At 37.5% G+C, this 17,379-nt stretch overlaps 1 protein-coding gene across 3 annotated transcripts in view; it reads left to right on the top strand.

Annotated features, from left to right (window-relative positions):
- The first annotated feature begins 11,284 nt into the window (after nt 1-11,284).
- Sdcbp (syndecan binding protein) overlaps nt 11,285-17,379 on the top strand; it is a 43,292-nt gene continuing 37,197 nt past the window's right edge. For 2 of the 3 annotated variants that reach the window (XM_020179807.2, XM_020179805.2), the window contains exon 1: nt 11,285-11,434. The gene's annotated coding sequence lies outside the window, so the exon portion shown is untranslated. Of the gene's footprint in view, nt 11,435-11,801; nt 12,015-17,379 lie in introns of those variants that run through there. The other variant, XM_074068640.1, reaches the window with a different exon arrangement.

The following is a 17,379-nucleotide window of genomic DNA, read 5'->3' as shown; positions in this document are numbered from 1 at the left end:
CACAGCAATTAAGAGAAAGTATTGAAATATGTGACTACATCAAGTCAAAAGGCTTCTGTACAGCAAATGAAAAAGTCATCAGACAGAAGAGAAACCCTACAGAATGGGAGAAAACCTTCACCAGTTATACATCTGAGCTGAGAAAACTAAACCTGCAGAGAATGAACAACCCAATGAATAAATGGAGAAATGAACTGAACAGACAATTATCTAAAGAATTACAAATGTAAATAAATATATGAAAAAATGCTCAACATCCTTGGCTGTAAAGGAAACGCAATTCAAAATGACATTAATGTTTCATGTCACGCCAGTCAGAATGGCTATGATCAATAACAAAAACAGCAACAAATGCTGGCAACAATGCCATAGTGTAACTATTATAGAAAGCAGAATGGAAGTTCCTCAACAACGACAAAAAATAGACCTACCATATGATCTAGTGATACCATTCCTGTGTATGTACCAGAAAGATTGTACACCCATGTTTATTGCAGCACTATTCACAATGGCTAAGCTTTGGAAAAGCCCAGATGCCTTACAAGTGATGAATTGTTAAGGAAGTGTGATACACACACACACACACACACACACACACACACACACACACACACACACATATCTGCCGAGATTGCAGAGGTCCTTGACCCAAAAGGGCTCAAGAAAGGAATGAACAAGACAGGACATACGAAAGGACTCACTCACTCAGGAAGGGAATGACAAAACACATATCCAGAGGGCCAGCAGGCTGATGACCAACTGGCAAAATTTTATTTTTCTCAGCAAGTTTATACAAAAGAGTAAGAGACTTAAACATCAAAACACTCTGACCTAGTTACAACCTTTCTGTTTTTGCCATCTTGTATTTTTACTGCCAGTGTCCTTGACTAAGTATAAACTTCTTTTCAGTCAAGGGAAACCATTTAGCATTCCTTCCCACCATGATAGAGACATGGTGCACCTGCAGATTCCGACCTTGTCGGAATGCTGCTAAGCCACAACGACCTTGTCAGACTGTGGCTTTTGGTTCCCAACATATATCACATTGGAGTATTATTCTTCCATAAAAAGTATGAAATTATGTTTTTTGCCAATAAATGGATTGAACTGGAGATCATCATGTTAAGTGAAGTAAACTAGACTCAGGAGGACAAAGGTCACATGCTTTTCCTCATGTGTGTGTGTGGGTGTGTGTGTGTGTGTGTGGGAGGGACGGCACGCACTAGAGAGAGAGAAGAGGGAACATATTTGTAACAGTGCGTCTGTCTGAGGGGACTGGGGGAGGTGAGGAAAAGAGAATGATAGTGAATAGTATCAAAATACATTGCATCTATGTATGAAGATAGCATAACTGAATGCACTGAAGTTTGTTGAATAATAGGGAAGTGGGGCAATAATAAAGAGTAAGTCATAGAGGAGGTTAATCTGATTAATGTACAATATACAATATATGCATTGTGAAATACTGTGGCAAAACCCCCTTGAACAATCAACACATACGTTAAAAAATGAAGGATAAGAAGATAAAACAGGTCTTGTTGAGGGGTAAGTACCAGTGAGAGGGTGAAGAAGGGTAAATATGGTTAATGTAGGTTGTATGCATGTATGGTAATAGAACAATGAAACCTGTTGAAATTGTTTAAGAAGGGAGGGATGGGGGAGAATGATGGCGAGGGTAAATCTAATAAAGACATATGTAACCATAATGTAAATGTCAAAATAAATATCCCCAGAACAACTAATATATGCTAATAAAGATGTTTTTTAAAAAGAAATTTCCCACTATTGTTTTTTTCTGTAACTATCTGTCCCTTTATGTCCAGTAGTGTTTTGTAAAATCAGGTTTGCTGATATTCAGTGCATATATATTTATAATCATTATGTCTTCCTGATGGATTACTCCCTTTATTTGTATGTAGAAACTTTCTTTATTTCTTCTAACTAATTTTGGCTTGAAATTTACTTTCTTAGACAAGTATACCTACTCCAATTTGCTTTTAGATTCCATCTGTTTGGTATATTGTTTTCCATTCCTCCACTTTCATTTCAATTTTTTTACTTCATTTGTTTGTTTGATCCCTCTTCGAGGCTATGGATTTATATAACAAGACATTTGAATTTTTTGTCAGTTATTTCAACTAAATATCTTTTGATTCTGTCATTGTAGTTAATGGATTTTTGGAGGAGTCAAATGCCTTGCTTTTTCATATTCATTGTGTTTCTTTGTTGTTATTTGTGCATTTTCATTCTGCATGTGTCTTTACCAGTGAGGTGTGTTTATTGCGTACAACACACAATTGGGTGTTGTTTTTTTAATTCAGTTATTTAGCCTATGACTTCTAATTGGAGAGTAAAGATGATTTACATGTAGTGTTATTATTGAGAGGTATGTATTTATTCCTGTAATTTTGTTAGATTTTTTTTCCTGGTTTAATTGATTACTTTTTGTTCACTTCTTTCTCCCTTATTCATCTTAGAGGTTTTCTTGTTTATGGAGTTGAACATGTTTGATTCTTTCCTAATTCTTATTTGTTCATCTATTCCTCTTGTGAAATTTATTCTTCCCTCGGTTCTTGTGATTGTGACTGTCTTTCTCCCTCATCCATGTGTAAAATTACTTTAAGTATCATTTGCAATGTTGGCTAAGTGGTAATGAATTGCTTTAGTTTGTGCTCATCTTAGATGGTCTTTATTTCTCCATTGATTTTTAAAGAATAATTGCTGGATTTGGAATCCAGTTACAGTTATTTACTCTCAGGGCTTGAAATATGTCATTTCATGATTCCCTGACTTTTAGGGGTTCTGCTGAGAGTTCTGATATTATTCTGATATACATTTGCTTTTGTAAGTTTGCATTTCTCTCTTACTGCTTTCTTTGACATTATGTGAAGTGGAGAAAGTTCTCTTCTGGTTATGTCTTTTTGGAATTTAAAATGACTCCTGTACCTTCACATCTATATATTACCTTAGATCTGGGAATTCTTTTCTACTATAATTTCATTGAGTAGGTTTTCTGTACCCTTAGTTATTTTCCTAGCTCCTTCTTCTACACTATGAATTCTTGGATTTGGTATCTTGACCATATCCTAGAGTTCTGGAAAGTTGTGGTCATGATTGCATATCTTTTCTTTATTGTTGTCAGAATGAAATAATTCCTCAAACTTGTCTTCAATTCCTGATATCCTTTCTTCTGCATTATGTAGTAAGTTTTAAATTTGATTTATTGAATTTTTCATTTTCAAGATTTCTGCTTGATTATTTAGAATCTCAATTTCTTTTCTGAATTTCTCACCTGATATATTAAATTTCTCATTCAGGTCTTGAATTGACTTCCTTATATTGTTCATCAATTTATTTAAAATACCTTTTGACATCATTTATCATTTTTAAAACTAGACTCTTGGCCAGGCACCAGTGGTTCATGCCTGTAATCCTGCCTACTCAGGAGGCAGAGATCAGGAGAATTGTGGTTTGAAGCCAGCCCAGGCAAATAGTTCACAAGACCATATCTAAAAAAAAAAAAAACTCACAAAAAAGGGCTGGTGGAGTGGCTCAAGGTGTAGGCCCTGAGTTCAAACCTTAGTACCATAAAAAAACAAACAAAAAAGAAAACTAGACTTTTGTATTACTTGATATTTCAACTACTTAAATATCTTTAGATTATGCTATTAAAGAGTCATGAACTTTTGGAGTAATCATATTCCCTTGATTTTTTTCATATTTCTTGTGTTTCTGCATGGCAAATTGTGCATCTTTCAAGACTGATCTCTCTTTTCAGTCTTTTATGGGGGACTTCTTAGTGAGCAGCTTACTCTTACTACCCAGAGAAAAGAGAGAATGCAGCAGTAATAGATCAACAAATCAAAATCAAACTAGTTATTTAAATATAGAGAGAAAAAATCCAGCTGTGAATGGAGTTTTACAAAGCCGTAAGGAATAATGATACCTTATGGTTTGAAGGTAATGGATGCAATTGGAGGACATCATGTTAAATGAAATAAGCCAGATGCAGAAATACAAAGACCATGTGTTTGCTCTCATAAATGGAAGACAAATCCAAAAGATAAACATATACACAAAGCAAACAAGATTAAAAACAAATTTATATGTAGAACATGTTTGTAATAGTGAAATTTGGGGAAGTAGGGAAAAGAAAAGAGAATGATAGAGCATCAACAGTATTGTAAAACATAACATCTGTGAAAGTAGAGGATCGAAGGATAAGTGTTGAAAGCTGTAGAAAAATGGAGGGGTGGGAGGTAAAGGGATAAGGGAGATTAATGGAAGGGATTGAATGGACCAAAGAAAAGTATACTCAACAGTGGGGATACATTGAGAAATCCCTTTGATCATCATCAACTTAGACACTTATAACAAAAGACAGGACTGTAAAAAAGGTATAGTGTGTGGGAGGAGTACTTGTGGAGGGGGAAGGGAGGAGGGTGAAAAAAGAAGATTAAAGTGAGGGAATATGATTGATGGACTTCATATACGTATATGAAATAGAACAAAGAAACCTCTTGCAATAGTTTTAAGTGGCACAGGGAAGAGATTGAGGGGAGATATGGTGGAGGTGGTCTAACAAATATACAATATAAGCCTATTTGGAATTGTCACAGTGAATCTCCCCTGTAAAAAATATATATCCCAATTAAAAAAAAAGCCAGGTGTGGTGGTTCATGCCTGTAATTCCAGCTATTTAGTAGGCAGAGGCAAGAGGCAAGAGTTCAGAGCCAGCCAGCGCAAAGATATCTAGTTGACAAGATACAAACAAAAGGAATGAGGACATAGCTCAAGTGATAGAATGCTTGTCTAGCAAGTGTGAGACTCTGGGTTCAATCAGCAGTACTGAAAAAAAAAACTATTGGAAATATCAAATACACCACTAATAGGGTTAGAAAAGAAAGAGATTGGAATACTTAGAGTTTATATAGGAATTTTGAAATTATTAAAGCAAAAATATGAATAATTAAGTACTAAAAATAAGGGAAGAATTGGGGAAAGAAAAAGAGAAGTAGCAAGACAGGAAAGAGAAGAAAAGTATATGAGATGAAGATATAAGAATAAATAGTGAGCTGGGTGCTGGTGGCTCACTCCTATAATCCTAGCTACTTGGGAGGTTGAGATTAGAAGGGTCATGATTCCAGGCAAATAGTTTGTGACAGCCCCATCTCCAAAATCACCAGAGCAAAAATGAACTAGAGGTGTTGCTCAAATAGTAGAGTGCCTGCTTTGCAAGCGTGAAGTACAAGGATCTTTTTACCATTGTTAAGTGGAATTCCTATCCGTGTTTCTTCGCATGTAGGCCAGTCAGTAAATTTAAGAACTTGCTTCTGCCTTCTGGGCCTGAGGACCCTCGGTTGGACGGCTGAATGGCTCCTCCCACCAAAAGCGCACTTCCAGTGTAGCCATGGAATGGGAAGTGCCCACGCAGAGGGTGTGTTTCCACCAAAAGTCTCCTGCACTCTGAGAGTGTAGAAAGCAGTCAGATAAGAGAAATCTGCACTGATGGGATTAGGCATGGGATGGGGAGTAATCCTCTGTGTCCCCTGGCCACACCATTCTCCACCCTCAGGCCCTGCTGGTCTCGCTCTTCTTTCCAGAATTTGGTTGCACATCCCCAAACTGCCCTCAGCTTCCCTCAGCAATGTGGCATATAGCTCAAACCCCTGTAGACCTGTTCTTGAATCTGAGTCCATATCACAACCAGTTTCCAGGTTCACAGTGCTTCTTCCAGTGGTTGCACACTTTCCCCACCCAGGACCAGCGAGCAAGCAAGGAAGTACATATTCTCTTTCGAATGAGCTTCTCCAGAATATACATAATATTATGAGGAAGTCAGCTGAGGAGTGTTTTAATTGGTGGTTTCACTGTTTAACAAAACACTTTTTGTAATGGTGCTAATGTAACATAAAGCTGTCAGGGGAAAAATGTGTTCTTCAACAAAGGCTGATAAAAGGAGTTTAAGACAGCTTGGTTTGTCATGTGGCTGTGAATGCTTTTAAAAAAAAAAAAGGAAGTTACATAATTTAACTGAGCAAGTGACCTGCAAATGATTAACTCTTTTTTGAGCTTTATGGTGAAATGAAATCTTCAGAAAAAGCAACAAGCTTAATTTTGATAGTATTTCATGTTGATATTTCAGCACACTTAAAAAGATAAAATTCTCAATTTGGAAAATTGAATAAAAATTTATGTAATTATTCCCATCTTTACTCCTATTCAGCAGTACAATTATAAATCAGGAAGACCTAAAAGTATCCTTTTAAATAAAAAGCACTGTACCTTAGGCAGGGCGTGAAATATTATAGGTATTTTTATAAGCACTATTATCTTTGGTTAGTCATACCTCACCATGATTATTATTCATTTATGTTTGTAGATTTATTTTTAATTGTACTACTAAAAATCCTAAAGAAAGAAAAATGTTCTGGAAAAAAACTAAATTAATATCTGTAGCTAACTCATGATCACATGAGTGTTTGGGCCTGAACTTACATGTTAATCTTATGTTTATATAAATATTATTCTAAGATGACTCTAGACTGGCTTTGAACTCATGACCCTGCCTGCTGCATTACCCGCCTGAGTGGGGGAATTACAGGCATACACTATCATACCCACTTGATTAAATTTCTTTTCTTCATTAATATGCCTTTTGTTTTTACTGTCTTGTATTAGAAGTTCTCATAATTAATTAATCTTCCTACTTTTTACCAGAAAAAGGAATCCCTCGGTATGTTCAAACCTAGTACTTTTCTTGGAGACATTCCTCCTAGAACCATCTATCATTCAATTCCAACCTGGATTTCTGCTTTCCAAGCCTCCTGTATAATCGCCATCCTAGGCTGTCCCTTGGAAAATACTTTGCAGCTCTTTTGCCTCTCTATTGTGCCCCTGTGTTATGGGAACCCTGTGACCCTCTGCCTTTTTCTTGTTGTAGAAATGTTTTTATGAATGTAACCTAACATATTTATAGTTTGGGGCATTAGAATGCAGACATTTTCAGGGGCCATTATAAATCTGCCACAACTGGAAGTGCACATACCAGTTCACATTCTTATCTCCTATATTTGCTCATCTTTATGCACTAGTCCTCAGCAAATGTGCCAAAATCTGCTCATCTAAATACCTCCCTGTGATTCCTATCTGACCAGCCGCTAAGACCTACTAATGCTTTCTCCTAATGTTTAAATTTCTGATTTTCTCAAGCTCCATGGTAACTGACACATCAGGACTACTTGTCTCTTAGTATGTTTCCTCATATCGCAGTCTTTATAGTCCAGTTTTGTGTTGCTATAAGAAAATAAAGAGCTTTATTTAGCTCAATTTTGGAGGCTGAATGCCCAAGATCAGATGGCCCTATCCAGCATCTGGTGAAACTCCATTTGGCTGGATCTCAACATGATCTAGAAATGGAAAGGGAACTCCTGAGTGCAGAAGTAGGAGATCACATGGCAAGTCAGGAAGGCAGAGACAGACTGAGGGGCTTACTTTTTAATATCAACTTGCTCTTATGAGATCTAATACCACATGACCAACATTCATCTCTTCATAAGGCAATGCCAACAATGACCTAAACACCTTTAACTAAGCCCCACCTCTTAAAGGCTTCACCACCTCTTAATACCACAGTATTAGGAACCACTATTAAATCTTTGGGGGATAGACCATATCTAAGCCACAGCACAGACTTATTTTTACATTCAATCCATCTTCCAAGTAATAACCAGAGCAATAATTTTAAATGCAATCCAATCATGTTACTTTTTTTTCCTCAGTAGGACAGTCCTTCCTAGTTCTCTAGCTTCATCTTAAGTCATTCCATCTCTTACCTTAGTGTTCTAGCCACAGTAGCCATCCAGCCCCCGGAATGCATCAACGTTCAATTAACCTCTAATGTTCTTGCATTTGTTATTACTTTGACTAATTCCTACCCTTTGGCCTAAAAACCACAACTACAAGAAAGTATTCTTTGGCTGGGTGCCAGTGACTCATGTCTGTAATCCTAGCTACTCAGGAGACAGAGATCAGGAGGATTGTGGCTCTAAGGCAGGCTGGGCAAATATTTTGCAAGACTCTATCTCCTAAATAGCCAACACAAAACAGGGCTGATGGAGTGGCTCAAGAGGCAGAGTGCCTACCTAGCAAGCATGAGGCTCTGAGTTCAAACCCTAGTACTGCCAAGAAAAGAAAGCATTTTTAAACTCTTAGACTAATATTGATTCTCTTGTAATATATTTTGATAATTCCCTGATATTTTCTTCAAACATCCATTGTAACTGTAATTATTTCTTTTAATATTTTACTATCTTTAGCAACAGCTCTTTGACACCAACTGAATATTCTAGAACTCAGTTCTTACACAACTACCCAGATTTCACATCAGATTCCAAAACTAAAGGGCAAGGTCTCCAACAAAATTGCCTTAACTTCCTCATGCTGCTCACATGACTGTCCAACTTGGCTACAAATAAGAGAGCTCCCACAAACTCGCTTTAGGTTCAATAATTAACTAGATTGACTAACTAGAACTCATTGAAAGAACTGTTCTTATGATTTTTATTATAAAGGATACAAGTGAACAGATAAAAGGGTACATAAGGCAAGGTCTGAAGGGTCCCAAGTGCAAGAGCCTTTGTTGCTGTGCAGTGGAGTTGGATGGCCCCAGCCCTGCTCTCTCTGGTACACAGATGCATCCATCAATCAGGAAGTCCCTTGGGCTCTGGTGTCTAGAGGTGTTTTGTTTTTTTTAATATGGGGTTTCATTATACAAACACAGTTGATTAAATCATTGGCCAAGTATATAAACCCAAACTTCAGTGGTCCCTCTTTGGAGATAGCAATTAGGGCTGAAAGTTCCAGTCCTAATCACATGCTTGGTGTTTCTGGTGACTAGCCTCCATCTTGAAGTTTTCTCCAGCCCTGTGTATCTCACTTCCCTGCAATTAACAGTCTCATCACATGGCAAAGATGTTATCACTCAAGAACTACAAGATTTTTGAAGTTCTACCCTAGATAGGATCTGGGAACAACTTACGTGTGTGTGTGTATGAAAAACTATTTCTTATACAACATTCTATCCTATGGTTTTTGACAAATGCATAATATCAGGCACCCACCATTACAGTATCATACAAAATGGCTAACAATCTGATGCTTTACCTGCTTATCCCTATCCATCTTCCCCAACTCCTGATCTTTTTGTCATCTCTATAATTTTGCTTTAACATATGGAAAGGAGACGAGACTGACTTCTCTCCTTAGAAATGCGCTTAAGGGATGGGGTGTAGTATGCCCTTGTTCCTTTGTCAAAAATGCGTTGAATGTATTTGTTGGGTCTATTTCTTGGCTTTGTATTGTATTCCACTGATGTATATGTCTATTCTTTTCCCAAAACCACCTCTCAATTATTATAGCTTTATAGTAAGTTTTGAGATGGACAGAATATTTGTGTCCTTCTCCCATAATTCATAAGTTGAAGCCCATTCCACAGTGTGATGGTATTTGGAGATGGGGCCTTTGGGACATAATTCTGTAATGAGGGTGGAGCCTCATTCTGGGATTAGTGCCCTTATAAGAACTGACAGAAGAGAACATACTTTCTTTCCTTCTCCCTACGTTTTCTCTTCTCAACCATGTGAGGATGCAATAGGAAGATGTTCACCTGCAAATTAGGAAGTGGGTCATCACTAGACCCCAGATCTTCAGGCACCTTGGTCTCAACTTCCAGAAGTGAGAGCTAAATTTCTGTTGTTTAAACCAACTGACCCTTGGTAATTTGATCTAACAGCCAAACTAAACAGTTTCTGTCAGGCCTCATATTTTGCTTCTCTTCTTTAGATCTTTTGTTTTTCCATGTAAAGTTTAGAATCAGTTTGTTGATATCCACAAAATGACTTTGTAGGATTTTGATTGAGGTTGCATCAAATCTATAGATTAAGTTGGGAATAACTGACATTTTAGTAATATTGAAAGGCAGGGGCCAGGTTCAGATGGTAAAGCACCTGCCTAGCAAGGGTGAAGCCCTGAGTTTAAACCTCAATACACTGCCAAAAAAAAAAAAAAAACCCAAAATGTTGAGTCTTCGTATATATGAACATGGATATCTTTCAACTTACTTAGATCATTGGTTTTATTTTTCAGAATTTTGTGGATTTCCCCACATATATATTACACACAATCTATTAGAGATATAGCTTAGTATTTCATTTTATTTTGGAGCTAATGTAAGTGGTATTGTGTCTTTAATTTCAAATTCCAATTGTTTGCTTCTGGTGTATAGGAAAATAATTGACTTGTGTATTAACCTTGTATCTTGCAACCTTGCTATAATTGCTTATTTTGTTTATTTATCAACTCGAGGATTTTTTTTTTAACATAGAAAACCATGTCATCTGAGAATAGAAAGTTTTATTTCTTTCTTTTCGGTCATGTGATTATTTTTAAATGTCTATTTCATCAGCTAAGTCATAAACTCCTTGAGGACAAAGTTTCCATCCTCTGTCATGTTTTTTATGCTCACATTTTTACTGATTTTATCACAAATTATGTTATTGTGTCACTAAGAAATTTAGCTATAAATATGTATGTTAATGCTATTTTTGGCAAGGGCGCTATAGTATTCCAGGACCGCTAGGAATTCTCTCAGGTAATATTCAATTTTCTTTGTAATGGGATATTGTATCTAACAGATGGATGTAAAGATCAAATAAGAGTGTATTCATTCAGTTCTTGTAACGGTGCCTGACACATAATTAACCCTCAAGAAATTCTAGTCTATATTTTAATATTAGGATACAACTATTCTTTTTGTATAATGCCATATATAAACCTCAACGGTCAATGAACCAGGTGAACAAAGAGTAATAAAAGCCAAAGGAAAAAATTATAAGAGAAAAATCAGGGCAGGAGCTGAGAAGGGGTAGCACGATGAATATTCTGAGCTTCTGGTGAAGAGGTAAAGCAAGAAGACAGTGACAGTAGTATGGCGGGGGTGGAAGGCAAACTCTGGGAGAGGAAATCGCCAGAGGAAAGCTTGGGTTCTTGAGACTTCTTTGCGCTGAAGGTTACAGGAACCAAGTGACCACAGGCGGAAATACACACATCAGTGACTCAGTGACACGGCGGTCTTGGGTAAGGTGGCGCGCAGAACTGCCACGCAGCACTGCGTGGGGACAGCCAGCTTAGAAGACTGCTCGGCTCAGGCTCTGAGCAGTAGGACGACCCCACGCCCCGCCCCATCCTTGCCCCACGTTACCATGGGGACGGGATCAGCTGACTGGGCGCGCGCCTGCGCGGGCGGAAGACGGGGACGGCGCCGTGACGCGCCTCGCGGGCAGTCCTCGGGAGCGCGCCGCTCTTCTACCCTTGGGTCTAGGAAGTCGGTGTTAGTGATCTGTACCGGCAGCGACGAGCGGATCCTTGGGCTGAGGTGAGCTTCTCTGAGAAGAACGAGGGGCAACCGTTCTACGTGCGGGACTTGAGAACGAGGCGCGGAAACGCGGGACCTGGGGCTCCGAGCTACTTAACGGAGAGCGCCAGGGTCACAACGGTTTTCGGGTGGCAGCGACGCCCCCCCCTTCTCACAGGGCTCCACGCCCCTCCGTGCGTTCAGCCGGGCGACGGGAAAGTTCTCCCGAGCGGTGCGCTCTGCCTGCCCGGGACTCTGCGGGTTTGGGGGTCCCCCTCGGACTGGGTGGGGGGGTGGGCAGAGCCCCGAGGCCAGGCCCGGGGCGACGCGGTTGGCTCCGCTAGGCTTGGACACCCGGACCCGCCTCTTCCTTGTTCCTCCTGGACGAGGTCTCCCGGAACGGCCTGAGAAAGAGCCCCGCGCTCCTTGGCCGTCCTTAATCTCCCTCGGTGGCTCCGGGGAAGGTCCGGGACCCGGAGGAGGAAGGCGGTGTTTGATCAGAGGGCGAAGCCTGGACTTCTGGGGTTGGGGAGGGGCGCGTGTTTGTGGAGAACTCGCAGCCAGAGGACGAATGTTTCCAGTAGGGTGTGTGCAGAAGGAAGTATGTATCCCTTGAGATCTGGTGACTCATGGCTTTCATTTCAGGATTTCTTTCTAATAACGGGAAAGGGTGGGGGGTGTGGGGAGGAGTGGGGAGATGGATGTGGAAATGGTTCGATTCACCCGAGAGGAATTAAGGAATTTTAGGCTTGCGAATGTGCCAGTTTTTCAAAGGGAGTTTGTGGGATTATCTAGTTTGAATCGCATACTCAAAGTACTGCTTTTTGTTCCGTGAAGTGCAGCACTTCGGAAGGACATTGGGTTTGCCAAATTCTTAACATCCATTTGTTTCAGAGAGAACAATTGATTTCAAAGGAAAGTGACACTGAAAAATAATGACTGCCCTTTAAATTATTTTGATCTTAAAATATAAATATGATCAGTTAAAACTAAGTTTGTCGAGAGCAAACAGTAAAAATGTGTTTTTCCATCCTGTAACCAACTTAGTTCTGGAAACTTTTGTGACTTAAATGGTACATAAATATTACAGATCAAGTGATTTGTGCTACAGAATAAAAATAAGGAAGTGGGATGACTAAAAGGTCTAAATAGTCACTCCATTATAATCCAAATTTAACTTTGGAAACATTAATTTTTAAGTTAGGATTTGGCGCCGTAAGAAATGATGTAAACACCACCAACAAAGGGTGAAGTATTTGTTAATGATTAACAGTTAAATGCACGTTTTAAACAGTTGCTTGAAATGAGCATGACTCAACCATTATTTTTTCCTGTTTTTGTCAGATTTGAGGTACTGTTTTTTAGGAAGTAAATGAGAGATTGTTAAAAGAGGCTCCTCCAAACAACTTTGCTTCCTACATCTAGTAATAACTACATTGGCATTTATTAATTTCTTTCCAAGTGCTGCCACATTTTTGGCAATTTATTTAGTTTTTGAGGCGATAAGCAGCCACGTGGCTCAAAATGTAAGCAGTAAAGCAGACATACAGTATTAAACCTTCCATCTGCTACATACAGTAAAGTCTTACATTGTGACCTCCAGCCTATCATATTCCCTTGGGGAGGCCGCCGGGCTATTTTAAGTTTCTTAGGTACGCACTCAGGGATAGATATTTTACATCTGTAAAGGCAGATGTGAAAAAATATTTCCCTCCTTTCAACGCAAATGTTAGCTATGCTGTGGAGCATACTGCTCTACAGCAAGCTTTTATTTTTCCATTTAGTGACGATGTTTTAACATTTTCCTTTGTTTTAAGTTTTTTGCTATTACAGTCAGTGTTACAGTGAGTAAGTTTTCATGTATGTTGCTTCTTCTGTGAAAGTACATTTGTAGACTAAAGACCCAAAGTTATATTGCTGGGAGTGTCTGAATTTATAATTTTGGCAGATGCTGCAAACTCTCCACATAAATTGTGCTAGTTAACACTCCCACTAGTAATGTATGTTTCTTAAAGCCTTGCTGTTGGAGACTGTTGTCAAATTTTAATTTTTCTAGTCCAATAGGTTCAAAATGAGATCCTGTGGGTAAGAAGTAATTCTGCCTGGAGTAGACTTCATTTGGTCCTATTTCTCAGTGGTTTATCTTTATAATCTTCTTGGGTATTGTAATTAAAAGAGCAGTTCCTAAGTCCTTCCATGAAATTTGTGTCAGCCTTGGGAGCTATTTTTATCTAGTGCCCCAAGTAATTCTGATCTGATGATTGGCTAAGTTTGAGAAACTGCTCTGACAGACTGTTAAGGACTTTATTGAAGTATCTTTCTTAACACCACATATCACCACCTGGAATGCTTATTAACCCTTAACGTACTAAAGCAAGGTTGTCACTATTTTACCATACAGGTCCAATGAACAATTTTTATTGTTTACATTTTTAGATCATTCTGTGAATAATTTGTAGAAGTGAGAATGAAGAGATGGTGAAAAACAACTTTATTAGAAAATTTAAGAATAATTTCTACACAAGAAACCCTTACTATTCCAAGTTTTCCTGATAGTGAAGGTATATGTAGGTAAAATAGGCAGTATCTTTGAATTCAGTTAATTGTTCATCAATAATAATGCATGGCCCTGTCTTATAAAGATCGTTCCAGATTTCAAATACATCTCTGATATGTTGTAGCATATGCTTGCTTTTGGTTTTTGCATTTATGGTGTCAAAACATAATATTAATTCCATATTCAAATATACTATATGTTAATTTTTACATGTGCATGGACAACTGCAGTGCTTTTATAAATATTAATGGCTTATAGTTTTGTAGAAAGAATGACTATTTTTGTTCCTTTAAAGAATTTTCATTTATGTTTCTAAAAATCAACTAAAATAATGTGTCATTAATTTAAAATAATCTACTATTTCTTTCAAATCCTTCCTTTGTATTCCTGTCTTTATTTGGCCTCTACAAACCATACCAAGTAAATTTTGGCATACAAATATAAAAGATGAAAGAAAATTGTAATATCCTTTTAGTAAAACAGGGTGGTTTGGGGTCTTTTCTCAAAATACTGCCTTGATAGTCTTTCCTGTTGAATGAAAAAAACTCACTTTTTTGGTAATTAGAAATTAATATTAGAATTAATACTGCTTACTCAATGAATCTAAAGTTTGAGAAATTTAAATTAGCAGGCTATCATTATGGAAAGACTGATAGTCTGAGATTTTGGTTATCTGATAATTTCTTCATTGTAAGTCTAGAGTGCAGTGACTTGTCTTCTTGTCTCATTTTCGATTTGTCCAGTAAACATCTTATTACTTTGATTTTCTTTTCTCTGACACTGCAGTTGAAAAAGGAAAAAATTTAAATTTTCTAGAATGCTCAGTGATGGCTTAAAAAAAAAAAAGGAATCCAGACTTTATGCCCTTTGTGAAGGAAGCTTATTTTGGGCAATAAAAACTGAATGATGTATTATATGATGATTTATTTCACTGTTACATCATTATTCCAAGTAATTCTATTCTATCTTTTTTTTTAACTATAGTTGAAAGTAACTGTTGAACAATGATGAAAATGTTCTAGTTTGATAGAATAGCAAAAATGTTTTAAGATGTAGGGAAAAATAAGTTTACTAAGACCCTGTAGTTTGTCTTAGATTTATAAAAGGTTCTAGCAAAACTGATATTTGTAAGCTAGATTTGACTAGTAAAAAATTCCCTATTTTTTCTTTAAAGTACCTCTAAGAAAAAATAAAAACAGAACAGCTTACAAAAAATAAACTCAAAAATTAAATTGAATTCTGATATTATACATAGAATTAAAGGACAAATTCCTGGACCCCAGCCCAGGCTGCTGTTTTCCTAGTTTGGTTCTAGTTTCTAATGCTAGAAACTCAGGAATTAATTATTAATAACGTTCCAGATTAAAGTTGAAGAACCACTGTTTTGGGATCTTAAATTTGTTTTTACTATGATACTATATGATCGTACTTTAAGATATTGCTCTGTACATACCATTTTTTTTCCTGTGCCAATATAAAAGCTTTTGTACTGTTTAAATTTTTACAATAATTAAAGTTAATTACTTTGTTTAAATAAGGATATAATGAATGCCCTGCATTCATATGGAAACGATTTAGGAGCCTAGAGTGTTCAAACCTTTTATTGGTGAAGTAAGGAATATAGTGTATAGTAAGTAGTCCATAATTAAGCAGTATGTCCCTGACTTTTTTGCCTCATAGAAAAAAATTTTTTATTGTTGTTGGTTATATTACACATTAACCTGGAAATCAGCCTAAGTTGATGGCTCAGGTGTTTTTAGCTTTGCCACTGTTTTTTTTTGTTGTTGTTGATGTTTGTTGTGTTTGTTTTTTTAAGTGATTCTAGTGTCCTGAGTTTTCATCATCTGAGGATGCTTTTAAATAGCTTAAACAAACAACTAAACAAATACCATTTTAACTTAGTTACATAATATTTAAGAGACTCTAGTTGGAATGAGTTGGTTTGAGAAGGTATGGTCAATAATACAGGTTTTGTTTTTTTTTTTTAATTTTGTTTTTTGTCTTTGAAGTTTTGAACTAACCCTGATACTACCCCAGTCACTGACAGATCTCTTAATAGAAAGTAAGTTGGGGGCTATTTTCTAAGGCCCAAGGGGCCACACTGAGTTCAGGGGCTTTTGATAAGGCATGAAGAGTGTCAAGGAGGTTTCAACAAGTGTGAGGTGGAATGAAACAGAATAGAAGGCCCAAATATGAATCCACACAGTTACACCCACCTGATTTTTCACAAAGTCACGAAAAACAGGATGGAGAAAAGACAGCCTCTTCAGCAAATGTTGCTGGAAAAATTAGATATCTGCATGTAGGCATCTGAAACTAGATCCATGTCACTGAAGCTGTACAAATACCAACTCAAAGTGGATTAAAGACCTTAATATAAGACCTGAAACATTGAAGCTAGTGCAGGAAAGAGTAGGGAATACACTGGAACTTACAGGCATAGGCAGTAACTTCCTAAGTAGAACTTCACTGGCTCAGCAACTAAAAAAGGATTGACAAATGGCACTATATGAAACTGAAAAGTTTCTGCACAACAAAAGACATGGTCATCACATTGAAGAGGCAGCCACAGAATGGGAAAAAATCTTTGTCAGCTATACATCTGATAAGGGATTAATAATCAGAATATACAGGGAACTTAAAAAAAATCTAAACTTCTCCAAAAATCAATAACCCAATGAAGAAGTGGGCAAATGAACAGAGCCTTTTCCAGGAAAGAAGTCCAAATGGCCAAAAAGCACATGAAGAAATAAATGCTCAACATCCCTGGCTATAAAAGAAATGCAAATCAAAACCACACTCAGATTCCACTTTACTACTGTTAGAATGGCTATCATCAAGAACACAAACAACAACAAATGCTGGTGAGGACGTGGGGAAAAAGGAACCCTCACACACTGTTGGTGGGAATGTAAATAGTACAACCACTATGGAAAACAGTGTGGAATCTCAAAAAACTAAAAATAGAACTGCCATATGATCCAGCAATACCACTCCTAGGGATATACTCAAAGGAATGTAAGTCAGGTTACAGTAAAGATTTCTGCACTCCCATGTTTATTGCGGCATTATTCACAATAGCCACGCTGTGGAAACCGCCAAGATGTCCCACAACTGATAAATGAATTAAGAAAATGTATTTATACACAATGAAATTTTACTCAGCCACAAAGAAGGATAAAATTCTGTCATTCACAGGTAAGTGGATGGACTTGGAGAACATCATCTTAAGTGAAGTTGGCCAGTTTCAGAAAGCCAAAGGCCACATATTTTCTCTCATATGTGGAATATAAACCCCACATAATACAAGCAGTATTATATATATAGAAATATATACAGAGCATGTAGAGGAGGCCAAGGGAGGAAGAAAAGTGAACTACATCACATCTGTGTAGGAACAAGACACAAG

The sequence above is a fragment of the Castor canadensis genome, chromosome 3, assembly GCF_047511655.1.
Source record: "Castor canadensis chromosome 3, mCasCan1.hap1v2, whole genome shotgun sequence".
NCBI classification, from domain to species: domain Eukaryota; kingdom Metazoa; phylum Chordata; class Mammalia; order Rodentia; family Castoridae; genus Castor; species Castor canadensis.
This window is presented reverse-complemented; position numbering and strand designations above follow the sequence as displayed.